Genomic DNA, 20,530 nt, shown 5'->3' with positions numbered 1-20,530 from the left:
TATGGCCCTTTAAGAATGGAAACTTCCAGCTTGTTTTTCACAGCATTATTGTTTCTTGCTTCATATTCATTGTTTATGTTATTCTGTGTTTTGTGGGCTGCATTAATCTGGGATTATATAGTTTTTAATTGTGTTATGTTTATTTAAAAATATTATATTTAAAAAGATCATTACACATTCATATAAAAAGACCACTTTTGTTGTCTTCATGGAAACGGGATTACATGGAATAGAATAGAATAGAATAGAATTAGTTGAAGCTATTACATTTTTTTTTAAATAGAACTGATTAAGTATAAGCTTACTTTTGATTTTAACAATCTCTTATATTACTTCTTGAGAGGTAGTCATTTTATTTGTCAATAAGAGGCTTTAAATGCAATATAACAAATGCTCCAAAATTATTTCCAAATCAGTTGTACCTTGTAAATACAGAATGAAAATTAATTAAAGAACAATCACCTTTAAAATCAGTGCTAATTTAAAACAACAACAACAACAACAACAAAACTACATCCTTAAACAGTAAAAGATGTGTTATTTTGTAACATCTGTTCATTTCACGTTTAATAATGTAAATGGTGATCAGAAATTGTGCAACTACAGCCATAAATACACTTGGTCACTTTCCTCTTTTATGTTCTTATGGTGAAATCAAACATCTACATCATTAATGCATGAAAAATTATTCAGTAATGAAATAGGAACCAAGAAAATCTGGAGTCAGGAAACAGCTGTACAGTCATTGAAGTCAAGCTGTTGGTGAGTCAGGTAATTGGCACTGAGGCAAATGATTAAATAAAAGGGAGGTCTAGAATATCTGTGTTCTGAGAAATTTGTTCAGGGAAATGTTATTGGTCATGATGTGAGTGTCAGATTTGCATGCACTATTATTAGGAACAGCACATGATTTTTAATAGCAATAAAAAAATTTCCACCAAGATCATGTTCCTCAGCATTAAGTCAACATAATCTTGCTCTTTAGTAGCTAGTAATTTGTAAAGGATTAAACATTTTCATTTTCCATTTTCATGCAGCCAGTAAAAAAATGATTTCTATCTCTAGGCTTATTTGTGAGATGAAGCAGAAGTGATGCTTTACATAAGAGCTGTGATTGGCCCAGTATGTCTTATGAAAGGGCCGCCGTTCTCTGTGATACACTTGGTCAGTCATTACCACATCCCAGGGAAAGTGACAAGTGACAAATGTGTACTTCTGGAATCTGATCATTTCCATTTTAAAGCTTATATGTATTACATACAAAGTTTCATGCTGTCCGTGTCTCCTTGTATTCCAAGTAGATAATACTAATTATATTAGTGGATCTCAAGAAAGATTAAGGACACTGTATTCTAATTCTATCAAGCCACTGTTTGTCACCATCACATCAGAACCCATAAGTGATAGTTTAAACTGAGTACTAGTGTTAAACAGAGAACAAAATAGAACAGCAAAACAAGCATCAGTACTTAGTTCTTCAAAATGAATTCTAATTAATACTAATTTTGATCAGACCATTCTGGTCATTTGTTTGAACAAATTTGGCCCACAAATTTCATCCTGTTGTTTGCATGACAACAGGTAAAATTACCATATCATTATGCAAAGCAATGTGTCCACAGTTTCACAGACAAGGCTTAAAGGGTTAGTTCACACAAAAATGAAAATTCTGTCGTTAATTACTCACCCTCATGCCGTTCCACACCCGTAAGACCTTCGTTAATCTTCGGAACGCAAATTGAGATATTTTTGTTGAAATCCGATGGCTCCGTGAGGCCTACATAGGGAGCAATGACATTTCCTCTCTCAAGATCCATAAAGGTACTAAAAACATTTTTAAATCAGTTCATGTGAGTACAGTGGTTCAATATTAATATTATAAAGCGATGAGAATATTTTTGGTGCGCCAAAAAAAACAAAATAACGACTTATATAGTGATGGCTGATTTCAAAACACTGCTTCAGGAAGCTTCGGAGCGTAATGAATCAGCGTGTCGAATCAGCGGTTCGGAGCGCCAAAGTCACATGATTTCAGCAGTTTGGCGGTTTGACATGCGATCCGAATCATGATTCGATACGCTGATTCATAACGCTTCCATAGGAGCAGTGTTTTGAAATCAGCCATCAATATATAAGTCGTTATTTTTTTTTTTTTTAGTACATTAATGGATCTTGAGAGAGGAAATGTTATTGCTGGCCATGGAGGCCTCACTGAGTCATCGGATTTCAACAAAAATATCTTAATTTGTGTTCCGAAGATTAACGAAGTTCTTACGGGTGTGGAACAGCATGAGGGTGAGTAATTAATGACATTATTTTCATTTTTGGGTGAACTAACCCTTTAAGCCTAGCCCCAGACTAAAATGCATGTTTGAGTTGCATCTTGCACTGACATATCTTAAAGGGGACATATCATGAAAATCTGACTTTTTCCATGTTTAAGTGGTATAATCGGGTCCTCGGTGCATCTACCAACCCAGAAAACTTGAAAAAGGACAACCCAGTAACTTTGTTATGGCAAGCCTTCCTCTGCAAGCATGTGAAAAAACGACCCGCTCAGATTTCGCTCCCCTAGTGACGTAGGAAGGGGATATTATTATAATATTACCGCCCCTTAATCTGCACGTTTCCACCCACGGCACCATCATTTTGTTTTTGCAAGCGAAAACAGTGTACGAGTTCTAACACCATGGCAAAAGTTCAGCAAAGCATGCTAACTGTTCTGTCGTTGGCTGCACAGTTGAGCACAGAACACTATTTAGAGTCTCGTTAGCTTGGAAAGCCTGCAAGCTGACCCTGGCAAGCTCAATTGCTAAAAAAGGAGTGTTTCTGTCCGAGCGATATTTTGAAAAAAAAAATGTTAGACCATTCACAGCATTTGTTAGCAATCATAAACGTTAGCCTGGTGTGTATGGATCTGTTTGGCAAACAGGTACGCTATGTATAGAGGGCGTTCATACTAGTTTTGCACAAAAGATTAACATGACGGCACATGAGTTGAATCAACTCCACAGCAACTACATAAATTTATCCACTAACCATTCAGAAACGTCCATATGCATTCTAAAAGTTGTAACTTCTTCCTGAGTCTCTCCATCAGTGTCTGACTCCGGTTTGAACAATGTAAGGCTGAACACAGTTACTGACAATCATAATTTTGGCTGCGTGAGATTCTCCAGCTTTGTTGTTGAGCAACCGAAGCATGAGCTGTTAAAGCTCCACCCTCTTTTGGGAAGTGCCAGGGGCAGCAGCTCATTTGCATTTAAAGGGACACACACGCAAAATGGCATGTTTTTGCTCACACCCAAATAAGGGCAAATTTGACAAGCTATAATAAATGATCTGTGGGGTATTTTGAGCTGAAACTTCACAGACACATTCTGGGGACACCAGAGACTTATATTACATCTTGTGAAAAGGGGCATAATAGGTCCCCTTTAAAATATGTCACTGCCATTGTTTTGTCTCAAGATGCACACTGCAATGTTTTTTTGTTGTTGTTTTTCCCAAGGCATGTTTATAAAAGCTACTTAAATGTTTTAATAGTACTAAGGCGTAATCCTGGCTTAATCTAAGCCCTGTCTGTAAAACCAGGCCCTTATAAGTCATATTGCTTTAATATTCAAATTTACATTGGTAACTGCAATTTCTCCCTCTAGTTCCTCTACCATCTGCCTTTTCTCAAGAGAGCTGGGTTGCCTTTTTCATAGTTAATCACCCCTTCATAAATTTTTCAGAGAAAAACTCTTTTTTTTGTCACTCTTTTAGATCAATACTCTTTTGGACTACAGACATCCTCTATCACTTCATAATTAAACACATGCCTTTGGGACACCAGAGTTCATTTTATTTTTGGAATTGACAAATGGGATGAAGTCGCTGCCATGTGGCCGTGTGGAGCAGAATAGTACAGAGGTGATTATCCTCAGCCAGTTCGGAGGGTTACCGTTTTGTTTGTTAAAGAGGTTGATTGTGATTGCATAAGGTGTTTAAGGTAGTAGTAAGAGACAGATTAAAGTTTGACCCGCAAAGCGGAGGGTCACCCAGTTAGTGTAGTAAAAATAGAGTATGAAGTGTCAAGTTTGATTATGAAAGAACTATAAATGAAAGCCATGTGCGAAGGGGTATATGTAAATATTGCCATTCACATATTAAATAGGCCTATATAATTATGTAAGTGTGCACAAATTATAGACTTAAATTGGGACACTTTTGCCATTGAGACCAATTATCCTAAATGAACCCTCTCTCTCTATCTCTCTATACACACACACACACACACACACACACACACACACACACACACACATATATATAAATATATATATATATATATATATGCAAAATACACAATTCATAGATAAATAAACATATAGTTAACGGACAAATAAACACTTTTCTGTGTCTGACAGGCAGCGTTTGGCTATGCGCGCTCTCGCGTGATGTCAGCGGCGCGCGGGGTAGTTGTGCTCGCTCGCGCTGGACTCAGTGTCAGAGAAGGAGAATCACGACGAAGATGGTCTCAATATGCGGAGTTCCCCCCGCGGATAGCCTCTGTTGGTACTGATTCGGAGTGTTCTCCCGGATAACTCCGCTTCGAGGAGTTGCTTCGTATTCGGAGTGAGTAAAAGCTCTGTTGCAGGACTGTCATAAGACGGACAGAGAGGGTTAGAGATGTGTCAGAATCGAATGTGGAGAGCATCACTGCGCGCTTTGAAGTTCTTTATGTGCACTGGTCTGTCCAGATGCTCACTGATGCATTACAGCTGTCCGTTCATTTAAATGATAGGACAGTAAGAAAATGAATGAACCACGTGTTATAAATGCGTATGGATGGTAGTTAAACAATCCCAGTTGTCGTAGGGAAAATCTATTGTTCCTGTTCGAATTTCATCTGCCAGTTTATATTCACTGTGACCATGCAATATACGCGCCAGAGTCAGACACATGAAGGAACGGACTATATTAAGAGAATTTTTATTTATTTATATCTATTTATTCAACGAATGCAACTGAATGAATGCATTTATGGAAGGTTTTCATGATGAAAAGACAAAGATAAAAGGTTATGCTAGAAGAACTGAACTATAGGCTTTATTTTCTTTTTCATTTGACTTCATTTTTGTGTGGTGTCGGCTATAGGTGTCTGAAATCACACTGACCTTGGATTTGATGTAGTCTTGTAAACCAGATTAAATGTATTCTCTTATAGCTGGTTTCTAACTGATCTTAGATGCTCCATGCTGATAGACTATATTGGACCATGCAGCAACAAACTGGTCTTTCCAGGTTAAGTCAGTCAAATTGTTTTTTAGAACATGATTGCTGGTCAACCAGCTAATGTGGACCAGCTAGAAACATGTTTCAAAACAGCTTAAACTGGATTTTCCAGCAGGATTATTACAGTTGTAATATATGAATGTGTAAATGATTAATCTCCATCTCCAGTAATGCTTCATGGTTGTAAATTAACAAAAAGCCAATATAAAGTTAGTGTCTGGGCTAAGCAGTACATTCCTTCTAAAGTTGTTTCAAAACACAAACAGACTACACTTATTAAATTTCTTTTTTTCTGTTTTATGTCTGTTAATTGAATTAATTAGTTTTCCTGTTTAAAAGCCCTGGAGAGTATGAGCAGAACTGATATTGTGACATTTGTGATCATTTAGTTGCTAAGTTAAAGGTGGTTAAAGTTGCCTAGGAGACACAGCAGTTTCATTATCTTCTCATCTAGAGGCATTTACTCAAACGGGCACCGTGTCCTTTCCACTATAACGAGTTTTGCATTTACATTCTGGCATAAGGGCCCTTTGTTCGTTGCTATGGATGCTGTCTTTTTTTGTATACTACTGTATATTGGTGTTGTTGGTAACAAAAGATTGTCATGTTGCTGCACTGTGATAATGGATGAGCCTCCGGCAGAGTTAAATCACACATGAAATTACACATTGATAAGTCCTATCTTTCCCCAGAACAGCTCAATGACCCCCACAAGATTTACTGATAGAGGGCAGGATCTGGTTTTCAAAGGCTGTCATTACACAGCACACTTAATTATATAATAATAACAACCTGTATGCTAAGAATTAAGGCTATCTTCTGTTTTCTATATTTAACCAGTGGATAAATTTCTAATTGCTTGAGCAAGTTTGTCCGAGTCATGCCGAAAACAGATTTCCATACATCAAATCTCATAATAAATTGCTGCGATCTAGAAGCCACCCTTCTACATCAATCAGTCTCGACTGCAGAATGTGTCTCGGTCACAAAGAGGTGTGTGAATGTTGTGTCATGGTACAGTAGAGCATCTCCTGCTGGGTGCCGCCCATGGAGAATCTATTTTTAATTGGCCTTGTTGATGATAACAGAAACTTTGCAGTAGCGTTTGCCTGTTCGTAAAGTTAATTGTGCTCACGGGACTAGACAGTATCGTTTGGCACAGTTTATTTTCTCCATTACCGCTGGTGCTGCACATTCACACTTGCTCGTCTGCTTTCACACATATGACAGAAGACGGGCAATTAGACAAAAAAAGCAGATTTGATGCCCAGACTTGTTGTTTTAGTTCTTTAGGCTATTTTAACATGTATTGTTTTGACAAAATGCCTAGAAAATCACAAGCCAGAAATAGTTCAATTACATGAAAGGATCGTGACGGTGATACGTTGTTCATATCAAAAGCATTTTGAATGTGAAATATCTTGAAAATCATAGTACTGTAAGAAACTGAGCCGTGATGCAATTACAGTAAAATGCAGCTCCAATGTTTTTTTTGTTTTGTTTTTTAATATTAAAATAATCTTATAGAGATTATGGTCCAATTCTCACTATTAACTAGCTATTGACTATAACTTTTGCCTCAGTAAACTCCTAATTACTGCTTATTAATAGTTAGAAAGGTAGCTGTTAAGTTTAGGTATTGAGTATTGGAATTGGGTAGAATATGGTCATGCAGAATAAGGCATTGATATGTGCTTTATAAGTACTAATAAACAGCCAATATCCTAGTAATATGCATGCTAATAAGCGACTAGTTAATAATGAGAATTGGACCCTAAACTAAAGTGTTACTGCATTTTTAAAGCTAATCTTAGGTTGATTCCCCCTAGAAGTTTTTCAAAACATTGCTCTGTTCTCATCCAGCCATGGCAACAAAACCTCAACCAATGGTGCGAGTTTGGAGGCAAGTCTGTCTGTTTATTGACCAATGGCAGGCAGGGGGAGTGTTCTGGAAAAATGTTTGATAACAGTCAAGATTACACACTTCAACTTTACATTTGTCGGTTATTTCACATTTACCTCAGGAGTTTGAGGAGGATTATAAAACAAACTCAATGAGTAAATTGAAACATATTATTACGACAAAGCATTGGGAGCTTCAGGTGCCTATTTGTAACACAGTCTTTTATAGTCTTTTAGAGCAGGCATTTAGAAAGATTAAACTGATTTAAACCGACAGTATGCAACAGATCAAAATTTGGCCTTGAAGAAGCGCAGCCTCTCTTTTCTCTTTTAACAGCTGATATTCATTCTGTTTCAGCCTCCCTCAGAGTATCATCAAGGCTCTAGTGAAAGGCATGACAGCTTCTGTTCAAGTGTTTCACTGGCGAGATCCCAAGAGAGCTCAACTCTCCATTCATTCCACCAATTGGCCCAGGCATTACATAAATATTCTCCTGTAAACAAACAATAGAAAGCATCGCAGCATGCAACACAATCACAGATAGTTATTACCAGTAACTTTTGTACACAGTGCAACTTACAGTACAACTACTATACATTTCCCCGGCATTTACTGAATTATAGACGTGTAATACTTAAACAACTTATCATGTTTTTTTCTTATAGACATTTTTGACCATATTTAATTTAATTTAATTTAAAGAATTGGGTAATTAATTTGTGGCACCAAACTAAGTATTTGTGAAACATAAATTCATTAATAAAACCTTTTAACCATAACCCTGTCATTCGAGTATTATTTAATAAATAAGGTTCAAATGGGCTTCTTATAAAAATTATGGGTAACACTTTAGTATGGGGAACAATTCTCACTTTTAACTAGTTGCTTATTAGCTTGCATATTGGCCATAATATTTATAAAGCACAAATTAATACCTTATTCTGCATGACCATATTCCACATCCCTTAATCCTACCCCGTTCCTAAACTTAAATGCTACAACAACTACCTTACTAAATATAAATAAGCAGTAAATAAGGAGTTTATTGAGGCATAAGTCGTAGTTAGTGAATATGTGTTCCCCATACTAAAGTGTTACCAAATTATGATTAAAAAAAAAAAACATTTGGTAACACTTTCTATGAAGACCATGCTTATAATGATTTATAGGCCCATTTATACTTATTTATAAGTAAGTATCTATTCTATAAATGTATTTATAAAGCCTCATTAAGACCTATACCGCATTATAAGAACAGTTATAGATACATTTATATTATTTTTATAATTACTTGTAAGCCATGCATTTTCTTTGTGCATGCTCATAATCCATTATACAGTGATTTATAAATGATCATATGTAAAATAGTTCCAGAGACATTTGTTTGCTGTACCAATTAGTTATTAATTATGTCTTTAATGGCTAATGTTTGCATTAGAGGTCATGAAAGGTAATTTTGATGTGTTAATATCTATATCTCCTCAGCCATATGCAAGGTATTGCTTATAGAAGTTTGGAATTATACTTTAAATATTGTTAAGTATTGTATACTTAAATATTCTTGCAGTGTTTTGCAAGTATCAATGGATTATGAGCATGAGCATTGAAAAAGCAAATGCATGACTTATAATTAATTATATAAATAATATAAATGTAACTATAACTGTTCTTATAATGCGGTATAGGTCCTAATAAGTCTTTATAAATATGTTTATAAAATAGTAATACTTGCTTATAAATAAGTATAAATGGAGCTATAGTTCATTATAAGCATGGTCTTCATAGAAAGTGTTACCAAACATTTTAATGTATTAGAGTACATCACTATTTTAAATTACTTCTGAAATACGCAAAATCTTTGAAAATGTTTTGGTAGCAAAATTACATGAAGATTTATTTCAGTTTTTCACCGTATATAGTAAGGGAACTTACTGTTAACCAATTAACAGGTATTTACCATAGTTTTTTACAGTCTTTTACCATTAAAAAGTATGATAATCTTTGGTCTCGGCCAAAGTAAGAATTTATATATAACATAAATATTTTTTTGTATACCCTTTTTTATGACTGCAGGTGTATTGTGGCGGTGACACTGATGGATCAGCGGTAGTTCGCAGAGGTGCACATTACTAATGACGTGTGGGCTTTTATGCATCTCACCATATGGGGTACATCATGTGGTGTTCCTCGTTCAGTAAGGTGTTAAAGACCACACAGTGTTCTAGTGATACGGCCTAATCCTAGGCTCTATATAGCAGGGCTTGTTGTATAAAATCTAGCACCGGAGGGTTATAAAGTGTCAGAGGTTTCACTGTTATCTGTTATCTGTTATCTTAAATCACCGGATTTGAGGTCATCATCATATTGAACCTAAAAATACACCGCAACAATCTAGGGACCAAGATATCCCGGCTTTGAGTTTGATCTTCCCCTGCTAACTGTCAAAACGCCTTGCACCAAGACAACAGCTTATTTTATTGTCTGCACTGAACTGTATGTACCGTATGTCAAGTAAATAAAACAGATTGTTGCATGTTGTGAAGCTTTACAACTCTCACTTTCTGTCAAATAAAGCCTGTGTCTGTGTTTGCGCTGGATAAATTGTCTGTGGCGGGAGAATAAAGGGTCACATTCACAAGGAGCTCATATCGATCTTACACTGGAACCCTAGCAGATGTGAATTATTTATGAAAGCAGTGTCTTCATGCATGGCACACTATGTGTGTCATAAGCCTAGACTGTAGGTGTACGGAGAAGTGTTGTAAAATACGATCAATGCTGTTTTAAAAGACCTGTCTTGCATACATTTCATGTTTGGCTAAATGCAACATAGTGAAAGTTTTATAAACCCGATGATGTCTGTGTTAAGCCCCACTCACATTCTGACAGCGATTTTTTTGCTGTCACTCATGTCACCAAAAATCATTGCTCATGTCGCTAGAAATCGGCATCTCTTACTAAATAAATAAATAAAGAGAGATAGGAATATAATGGAGCGTGCCATTAATGATTCTAGTCAGGGCTTGACATTAACTTTTTTGCTCACCAGCCACTGTGGCTAATGGTTATTAGCCAAAGTTACTAGCCACTCAGCATTTTTACTAGCAATACAATTTTGACATCGATACCGTGGGGGGGGGTAAACACAGTCACATAACTGACTGTGTTTACATGAATGCCCGCCAAGACCAGCATTTTGACATTATTTTGTGTGTATCTGACTGCTTAAATGCAATAAGCATCCAAAAAGAACTCAATTTAGTACTGAGAGGAGGCTTAATGTGCGAGAACTGTGGGCTCAATCTGCAGGGAATGAGAAAATTATGTGCAATTCTCGCATACCACGCCAACATTCAAGCCCTGTAACACCAACAATATTCATTCAGAGCAAATGAAACAAGTGAGTGAGGGGAGGCGGGTTTGTGTGTCAGCTTGCTGTTGGAGAGATGAGAGAGTGAGAAAGCGCAGCTGGTATCGTGTATCTATTCTGTGGAAAATGAGTATTGGAAGCATTTCTGATATTTCAGTATATGTATCGAAAAATCAATATTTTTGACACTACATTGCACAATTTATTATTTCAGATGCCTTTTTAAAAGGCTACATCTGAAAAAAATGTATATATTATATATAAAATTCAGCACGATAAAAGTGGCTAGAAGGAGTGACTGCGTTACACGCCACTGCTTAAATTCATCCGCATTTGGCAGGTTGGTGGGTGTTAATGTCAAGCCCTGTTTCTAGTAGTAGGCATACATACTTAAAAAAAAAAAAAAAAAAAATTCTACACAGACTTTTCAGTCTTTGCTTTTGATTAGCTAAAAAGGACTGGTTCGTGAGAATAATTTGTTCATTGGTTGCACTGTATGATTTTAAATCATTAGAAAGAACTGACTCATAATAGTCATATAGTTTGAGAGTCGGACTGTACTGGTTGCGTTGATTCACTGAAAAGTAATTATACTCTTAAAAATAAAGGTTCCGAAAGGGAGTTTTTGCAGTAATGCTATAGAAGACCCATGTTGGCTTTTAGTGAACCATTCTCAAAAGAACCTTCTTTTTTATTAGTGTGAAGAACATTTTAATACATTATTTCCACTATAAAGAAACTTTTGTGCAATGAAATGTTAAAGGTTCTTCATGGAAGGTTCTTCAAGCCAACATTTTATTTTATTTTATTTTTTTGTCAATGGAAAGCATAAGCATCAGTCAGTTCTCTTTTCCCAATCATAATAATGAATGATTTCTAGTCGTTTTGTTGTGTCAGTGTGAACAGAACTTTTGTGTTGCTAACAGTATGTGGCTCTCAAAGTTTAGGATTTAGGAGCTATCATAGCCTAGCCAAGCAAAAAATGAGCAATTTTGCGCATTTAGGTGTAAGGTTACCTGATAATATTTCCCCTCTAATGGAACAATTTTAGGGCTCTAGATTGAAGGTCATGTTTCTATGGGTGCAAGTTCCTTATGACTGCATTTCTATTGATCAGTGTTAGTTTGCCTCCCTCTCCTTTCTTGCCATTTTCTATACAGCTGGTCATAAATCTTTTAAAGGTGTTTTTATACTGTATAGTGGTAGCAGCATCAAAATCTGTGCCAAGCAACAGCGAAGAGCCAACTAACTCTCAGGCTGATGAATTTTTTTTTTTTTTAAAAGCTAGCATGGACATTTAATGATTAGAAGCATTTAAGTGTAGCATATATTGATTTGCAAAATAAAGCTTCAGATAAATGAACCAGATTGATTTAATGTTGTAATAGGCTGCCTTTTGTGAAATCTCTCCCATGCAGTTTCACTTAGATGTTCTGTGAAATAAAGAAAGTCCATTTACTTGCTCTGCCTGTCTTGTCGTTTGTTACTGCACATAGAAAACATTGCACACTTTGGAGTCAGCAAAATGGTTGGTTGAAGCCGGTTAAAAGAAGCTATAGCAAACCTTTAAGATGCATGGAAATTGTTCTACGAAATAGATTTGTTTTTCACAGTGGAATATCCCTGTGAGACTGTTCTAATGCTTTATAATACTGCAATGTTTTGTACAACTAGATTTGAACTATTTTGTGAAGAAAATGTGAGTGATGCTTATAGTCTCAGTTCTGTTTTCTATTTGTTGTTGGGTCAAGGTGGTTTGCCAAATGTCTCATCAAATCAATCTTCTATAAAATGTTCTGATTTCTAGATCCTTCCATTGAGATTTTTGTCCCAATTTATCATCTGTCCAATGAAAAATTGTAAGTTATAGATTGATTATCAAAGTAATAGCACACATCTTTACAACAAGCTGCACTATTTAAGATAGCATTCATGTTTAGTTCAATGAAATATTAGTGATGCTTGCCTTGGCAAATAATCAAAACAATCAACACTGCAATCAGTCCTTATTGAAATATAGTTGCAAAAATCATGCCATTTCTGATATACTTGATTGTTACAATTTTACAGATGAAATGATTCTGTTGCAACTGGCTTGTAAAAGCCTAGAAATAATATGGGATGATATAGTTAAATGCTTGATGTTCTGTATCATCAGTCCAAATCTAGTTTTGGATAATGTCAAATCTGATTGATGCCACTTTGCCTTTCTTTGGTATTTCAGCAGCGTCCGGTGCACATTGATGTTGCGTCATTGAGCACGATCTTTGTTTGGGGAGGCAGATAGCCAATGGGAAAATCATTCCCTGGGGATGCACTGTGCAGGGAACCAAGGTCTGCTTTTGAAACGTGAGAAGATGAATCACATGTAATCTGCGCTTTGTACTTCTAGCCCACACGTATGGGCTTTGCCCTCAAGCGCCTGGCATCTGCTATTAATAGGCAAAGATTAAAACCTTTGTTGTCCAGCTAACCTACAGTTCATCTTCAATTTGCTGCTGCTAAGTATGTATCTGATCCTCTGTAGATGATTGGATGTGACTTGGCTTGTGTTATTTATGGCCGTACATGTGATGTGATGCAGTAAACAGCTTTGATAGCTATGGGTATGGCTGGAGACGTCGCTGTAGTGCAGCGCTAATTGGCTTTGTTCGCCATGCACAGATGTGTCGGAAGTAGTCGGATTATTCGAATGAGTGACCAGTAGTTGAATTGATTCAATCAGACCTCATTTAGACCTTGAAAATTAAATCTGTTACAATGTAAGGAAATTTTGATGCATTTGAGGTTTAAGGATGCTGCAGTCAGAACATTATTTTCAAAGGTCTGAGGTGGAATAAAGACCGGCAGATCAAAAATGTGTGACAAGGGAATGCTTGGAGCCATTTCATCTGACACAGCTGGAGCTCTTTGATAGTTGTAGTGTGGTGGCTGTTCCTTCAAGCATTAATGGCATAAATCCTCCTCAATTCCTTCTGTACTAGAAATGTTTGTTATGAGTAACTTAAACCAGTCTTCCTACACAAACTAGTTTAGCTGGCTCCCAGACTGTTGTTTTCATAATTGTTGGGCAGACATGTCTCTTTCCCCTTTGAAGCACATGAAAGAATCTGTAAAAAGTACTGACGACCATAATTAAACTCATCAAATTTATTTAGGCTATAGCTTGATTGAAGTCATGCTCAACCTACACTGTAAAAAATGATTGTGATTTTACAGGTAAAAGACTGTAAAATCATGAAAGTAAAAACCTGTTAATTGGTTAACAATACGGTGAATCACTGTAATACATCTAACTTTACATAAATTTACAGTTTTTGGAAGTGAAAAAGAACAAGTCATTGTATAATTTACAGTGAAAAACCATAAATTCCCCCACTTCACATTTCATGTATTTTCATTCTACGTTTTTTCTTAGTTTTTTCTAATCATTTATGTACATTACAGTTTTATGTTACATCTAATGTTGTTAAATGAATGTTTATTGCATTACTTTAGTGTCATTTGTGTTACCATGATGGTGTTTAGTATTTGTGTCAATGACATTATGCACATTTAATATATTAGTATTTACCTTCTCAGTTTGTGGAAAAGCTGCTTGTGATGATCTTTGATTCATCATGTTTCTGTCATCACCATCTGTTTTTGGTGGATGTCAGTATATTACAAAGGTACAAAACAGATATTAGTATAGGTTGGTATATTAACATTTTATCAGTTAATGAAATATGTTTTTTTGACAGTAAATATAAGTTAAATCTGTAAAACCTAAAATGTTGCTACAGTAAATTTCTGGCAACCACAGCTGCCAGTTTCTTTTCAGCTTTACAGTGAATGGATGAAAAGAATGATTTGCTTTGCTGTCATTTCTGGGCAAACGCATATGATGTTTATCGCAACAGAGTCTCTTAGATTTGTAGACATGCTCTCAGATTCAGTACTATTCAGTAACATAAACGCACAAATTGATAATCCCTTATCGTCACATACTGACGTAACCATATATCTAGGTCCTTTAAAACCTGTAGAAAGAATCGACCCAAAAAGAATGAAAAAGAATCGAGTCACTGAATCTGAAGCCCTACCATTTGTTGCGCGCTACAAATAGTGAAGTCAAGCATATTTCTCACTAGTGAAGCTGAGTTAGTAGGGTTACTAGTTTTTTCAGTCATGCAGCTTTTCATTTATAGCTATCGCTTAGTGAATCAGCTGGAATCATTTGAACAGTTCGCGATAGCGCTGAATCGTCTAGAGCGGATTATCACTCATGAACTGTTTAGAACACAGAGAACAAAGACAGCGCTGAATGAAATCAAGTTTTTAGGCTACAAGTACCTGCGTTCTATAATTTGTCAGCGCCTCAGCAGTGAAGACTTTCAATCAAGTCACTGCGTCTGCTGCTGCTTGTGGACGGTTTGTACTGCAGGTAAAGACAAAATACTGCCAACAAAGGATTACCATGTTATTACCTTGTTTTTTTTGGATATGTGCCGTGGTAATACCATGGTATTCTTTGAAGTACCTTGGAATACCATGTAAATATAATAATGGAAAAAGTTGAATCGTTCCCCACAGGTGAATATTAGGCCACATGGGATAAGAGAGGTGTCCAGATTAACTTAAGTAGCAAGAAACCATTGTTTGATGTGCTTAAAAATCTATCTAAGTTAAAAGATGTGGCCTTAAAATAGTCCTGCTGTTGGATATGATGATTTAATTGGTGTTTTGAACCTCAGGCTTTTATAAATATTCAGATATTCAGTGTAAAATCTAACATTTTAATTAATCATGACGATGACCAGTAGCTCCAAAACCGTGTTATTTGACTGTGTGTGAATCATGTATATTTTTACGGCCACTCCGCTGGTATGTCTACAGATGTACAATTTCAGTTGTTGCATTTGTTGATTATAAATATATTTCATGTGATTCTAAAAATTATATATAATTAAGAGTTCAGTCTTATTAAAAATTGATTGTTTTTCTATTGCTACTAATATTTGCGTATCCTATATATTTCTATGCTTATTAGACTACCACATTTTACAACATGCTAATTACAGCAACATGCAAAGGTAGCTGCTTATGTATGCGGGGAAGCTCGCATATTTTAGAACAGAGCTGATGTCTTTTGACCTGGGAAAGACTAGTTTAATGGCTCAGATTCTGCTCAGGGAATAGCTGTCAAAAGCTTTATCATATCTGTTATTGAAACTGCACAACAGAGCAGTCAAAACAGTGGCGCTCGCTTTGTGCACTTAGAATCAATCAAAAAGATACCAGGACTGAGAACAACTCGAATATAGAAAATAGTTTTTGTGTTTTCATATTAATTTTGAAGATCCTGAGAGTCAATATTTTGACAACATTGTCAGCAAACAAGAATTACTTCATATGCTTTCAAAGATGGATTTGTCTGTTATTTGCACACAGTATTGATATTTTCGCAGCTGTGTGACAGTTATGGGAATGACAAGTGAAGGTACAGTATGTTCAGCTGGATTTATTATGTACACCCACCACGAAGTTATGAGGTCTTGACCTACACTCCCTCAAGAATCAAAGAGCAAATCCCATAGATTATTTATGTTGCAGCCACATAGCATCATCAAAAGATTAAGAGTGGGTGGTATGACCAAAAGCTTTTGTAATGGTATGAGTAATTTCCGGAGAGATATTATTTTTGCTGGAACTCGAAAAAAGAAAGAAAAAAGTGGTATATACACCACCATTTAAAAGTTGGGGACCACTAAGATTTTAAAAATGTTTCTGATTTTAAAAAGCAGTTCTGAAATATTGACAGTTGTAAAATGTAATTTATTCCTGCGATGGCAAAGCTGAATTTTCAGCATCATTACTCCGGTCTTCAATGTCACATGATCCTTCAGAAATCATTCTAATACTGATTTGCTGCTCAGGAAACATTTCTTCTTGAACAATAGTGTATATATTAAATAACCAAGTATTTTTAGATAATCTAGTGAAATAAAAACCTCACAAATAAAAGGATAATGCTTGATCATTTTATCATTTTATTTGGACTTAATGCAAACCAAAAGATACGATTTCAAAGACAAAAGATTCAAAACAGTGAAACTAATATAAAATGGATAGCTGTGACTCATAAGGAGATATTTTCCATACAATTAAAAGTGAATGTCAAGCTCCAAAAATGACATAAAGCAATTAAAAGAAGTGCATACAACTAATGCTCTATATCCCAAGTCTTGTGAATAGCTTTGTGTTAGAAACAAATCAAAATTTAATCTGTGACACGTTTTGAAATGCCATATTTGAATATGCACAAATATGACATTTCAGTCTGTTCCTCACACAAAGCTAACATATGGCTCTAGAAATCTTGGAATATAGCACTCAATTCATATGGATTACCTTAAAGTCACCATGAAATCAAAATATACAATTCTTGTTTTGTTTTGTTTTTTTATGTAATTTTGCAGTATTTATCATAAATGATTCATACGTGCACATCATTATTTTTTTTAATTTCATGTGCTCTTATAATCTTTGATCAAAATAGCTTTCCCTCCCTCTTGCAGCAACATCTCTTCTCCGATGACGTTTTAACTGGCGCGAGGGTGGGACAACCTGTCACTCACACGACATCACAGCAATAGCGAACCACAACCATCCAATCAATTTCAGACTAACAAAATCAACCTACATTTCTTTTTCTTTTCTTTTTTTTTTTTTTGAGAAGCCGTTTCACTCAGATGTATGGCACAATAGGGAAGAAAAGATTATCGCAACTTCCGTTTCATGCCGACTTTTTAATTCTAATGGTGACCTTATTGTCAATTTTGGAGTTTGACACCCCATTTACGTTCATCGTACTGAAAAGATGAAACACCCATTTACTATCATACCCTCCAGCTCTAGTGAAGACCAGCAGTGCGTGATGTATATGTGGCATTTATCATCAGGGTGGAAATAGGATAGTGAGGTTTCTGGAGTGACCGTGGTGTTGCAGACTTACTATTCACTGCTCATCCACTTATCTGTGTCAATGTAAGCCTCCTGAGAACGGAAACGCACAGTCATGACAGTCCCGCAGTAAGCTCGTTCGGAGGTCAGGCAGCTTTTTTAAGGATTGGTGGTTCTGAGGTTGCTTGGATTTATCTGGGTTTGACATTGATGCCCTAATCAATGTCCTATTAGCTGTTCTAGGTTGTATGAGTGATGGTTATGTTCAGGGCTGTCATCAGGAGTAGCACAACCACAAACCTCATCCTGGGTCCTGTGATAAGGGAGGAACAAAAATGAGTGTATATTGGCTGGGATCCACCCTTATTTTACCCTGGGCCAGTGAATTGAAAACATGGACCTGGTAAACCCTTCTTCTTCTTTTTTTCTTGTGTCAGAACTATACTGTTCAAAAGTTGTTGTTTTTTTAAAGAAATGAACACCTTTATTCAGTAAGGATACATTAAATTGCTCAAAAGTGACAGACATGTATAATGTTACAAAAACATTCTATTTCATATAAATGCTGTTCTTATTCATCAAAAATGTATCACGGTTTCCACAAAAATATTAAGCAGCACGTCTGATTTCAACATTGATGATAATCAAAAATATTTCTTGAGCAGCAAATCAGCGTATTAGAATGATTTCTGAAGGATCATGTGACAGCTATGTTTCCATCCAACTATTTTTATGCGCATTTTGGGATATTGCATAAAAAAATGCTGAATTGAAACGCCAAGATGTGCATAAATTCTAAAATTGCACATAAAAAACTTATGCGCTGAACTGAGTCAGATACATTTTTATCCAATAAGAAAACATGCGCATAAACTATGATGGAAACGCATTTACCGAATAAATTCCTCGATGCGCATCAAAAAAGACATGTGACTTTGCAATGGGACGGCATAACTGGACAAACCAGCAGACCGATCTCGTTGCACAGCATCTGAATGATACTGTGTAAGATACTTCTTTTAAAAACATTAAAACCTCTTACCGACCCCAAACTTTTGAACAGTGGTGTTTAAATATATAATTAAGATGGAACGCAATATATTCACTCCTGCTTCATGCTTTGCTGATTCGTTAATTAGAATAAATGATGACTGCATTTGTTTAAAAGCTGTTTGACATATATTGATGTTTCATTTGCAGTTGAACAGCTTTTGAACATGTTTCAGCTTTATTGAAAAAATTCTCATTATGGGATGTGCATATAGTCTTTCTTTTTTTGGTGCTTCAGTACTTTAAAACATCTAGGTCAGTGATTTTCAACAAAAATAGGTCGCATAATCATGCATAGTTGTGATTGCAAATAAATAGGCTTATAGTTAGGGCTGGGCGATATGGCCAAAAAAATTATCACAATAATTTTTTTTTCATTTCGGTCTGTATCGATAATTATCACGATAAATGTCAAATCTTTATTTCATTCAAGTGAAATGTTGTGAAACGCAGGTTCAGGTTATGTCCTGATTTTATTCTCTCTCTCTCACTTCTACTTTCTTGTCTCCAGTTTACTATTTAAAATAAAGGCAAAAAAACAAACAAACAAACAAACAAACAAAAAAAAACAGATTCCAACATAAATAGGTTGACATTGCCTCTTTGAAAACAAAGAACAAAATTACACAAGGCAAAATAAAATGTGGATGTATGATGTTTTTTGCGCAGTGAATTATTGGCTGCAGACGGCATGAAATCATCAAACGTTTTTTTTTAAACAAATTATTATAAATATTAGTGTGTCAGGGTTGGATTTTAAGAATATTTTTGTTTACTTTTGTGAACTGAAACAATTTGTTGAGTGTTGAATTGTCACTTGATGCCAAAAAGTGATACTCAAATATATATTTAGGGCTAGATTTAAGATTTATGTATTTTAATTGCATAAAATTTCCATCCATGTGGATTACACAGTTTAAACATACAAACTAATAAACTTAATGTGATGCATATTTGTCAATCATCCATTTTAACTTTCACAGCTAGCCATATTTTAACCATGTTCATACTTTTTAACTGAATAAAACATTTATAATTTACATTTACATTTACATATTTAAAAAAAAAATGATTTAATGATTTAAATACAAAAAAAACAGAACAGAAACTGTTCTCTTACCTCTTTCATACATACATGTTTCATGTACGACTGACAAATATACATCACATTAAGTTTATTAGTTTGTTTGTGTTAAAACTGTGTAATCCAAATGGATGGAAATTTTATTTGCAATTCAAATATAAATCTTAAATTTAGGCCTAAATATGTAACCACATGTTCAGGATTTTTTAATACATTACATTTTACCATAGATTATTCCAACTTTATGACTTTATGAGTGATGCATTTGTGTTCCTCATGCAAATGTCAACAGTCCTCCCAGCCCCAGCAAGTCAACACCTTTACGCTAGCGTTAGCCTCAGGTCATTGCTCTCGATAAATTGCTAGCTGTCCTGCCATCGCTTGACCTTACAAAATCCCAGAAAGGGGAAATGCACTAAAATAAACACCTCTGCACAACTGCAGAACCATCAAATCAGACAAGCTGCTTTCTCGCCGGCTTATCACACTAGCCCATGCTGTTGTAGGTCATATGCCACATTGTTCTCATTCTTATTGATTGGCAGTTAGTGTGCTATTATCATTAGCCAGGCTGAACAGATGAGTGAGTAAATAGGCAAGACCTTTAAATGCTAGGTGTTGGGAGACTTGCATGACGTCTCTCCTCCTCAAACAGTTCCTCTGACTCAGTTTCTGTTGTTTCAGACCTCAAAAGCAATGGTTTTGTTACATAACCATGTGCGAACAAGCTATTTATTTTCCACTGCCGTCATCGCAACAAAGTCACTGAGAGCTACTCTTGTTTCTTGTCAAGTCATGCTCTACAAGGTTGTGTGTTATCTTGTCGCAAGGCCGTGAAGAAGCCGTGTGGAAGATGAGATCAGGCCCTTGTCCTTGTCCCAGAGTGGAGATTATTTGG

General features: G+C 35.7%; 1 protein-coding gene across 1 annotated transcript in view; it reads left to right on the top strand.

Annotated features, from left to right (window-relative positions):
- Positions 1 to 4,454: 4,454 nt before the first annotated feature.
- The window catches only part of pkib (protein kinase (cAMP-dependent, catalytic) inhibitor beta), a 31,418-nt gene continuing 15,342 nt past the window's right edge, over positions 4,455 to 20,530 (top strand). Inside the window, exon 1 of the mRNA XM_051876238.1 lies at positions 4,455 to 4,620. The gene's annotated coding sequence lies outside the window, so the exon portion shown is untranslated. The remainder of the gene's footprint in view (positions 4,621 to 20,530) is intronic.

The sequence above is a fragment of the Ctenopharyngodon idella genome, chromosome 20, assembly GCF_019924925.1.
Source record: "Ctenopharyngodon idella isolate HZGC_01 chromosome 20, HZGC01, whole genome shotgun sequence".
Taxonomy (NCBI): domain Eukaryota; kingdom Metazoa; phylum Chordata; class Actinopteri; order Cypriniformes; family Xenocyprididae; genus Ctenopharyngodon; species Ctenopharyngodon idella.
This window is presented reverse-complemented; position numbering and strand designations above follow the sequence as displayed.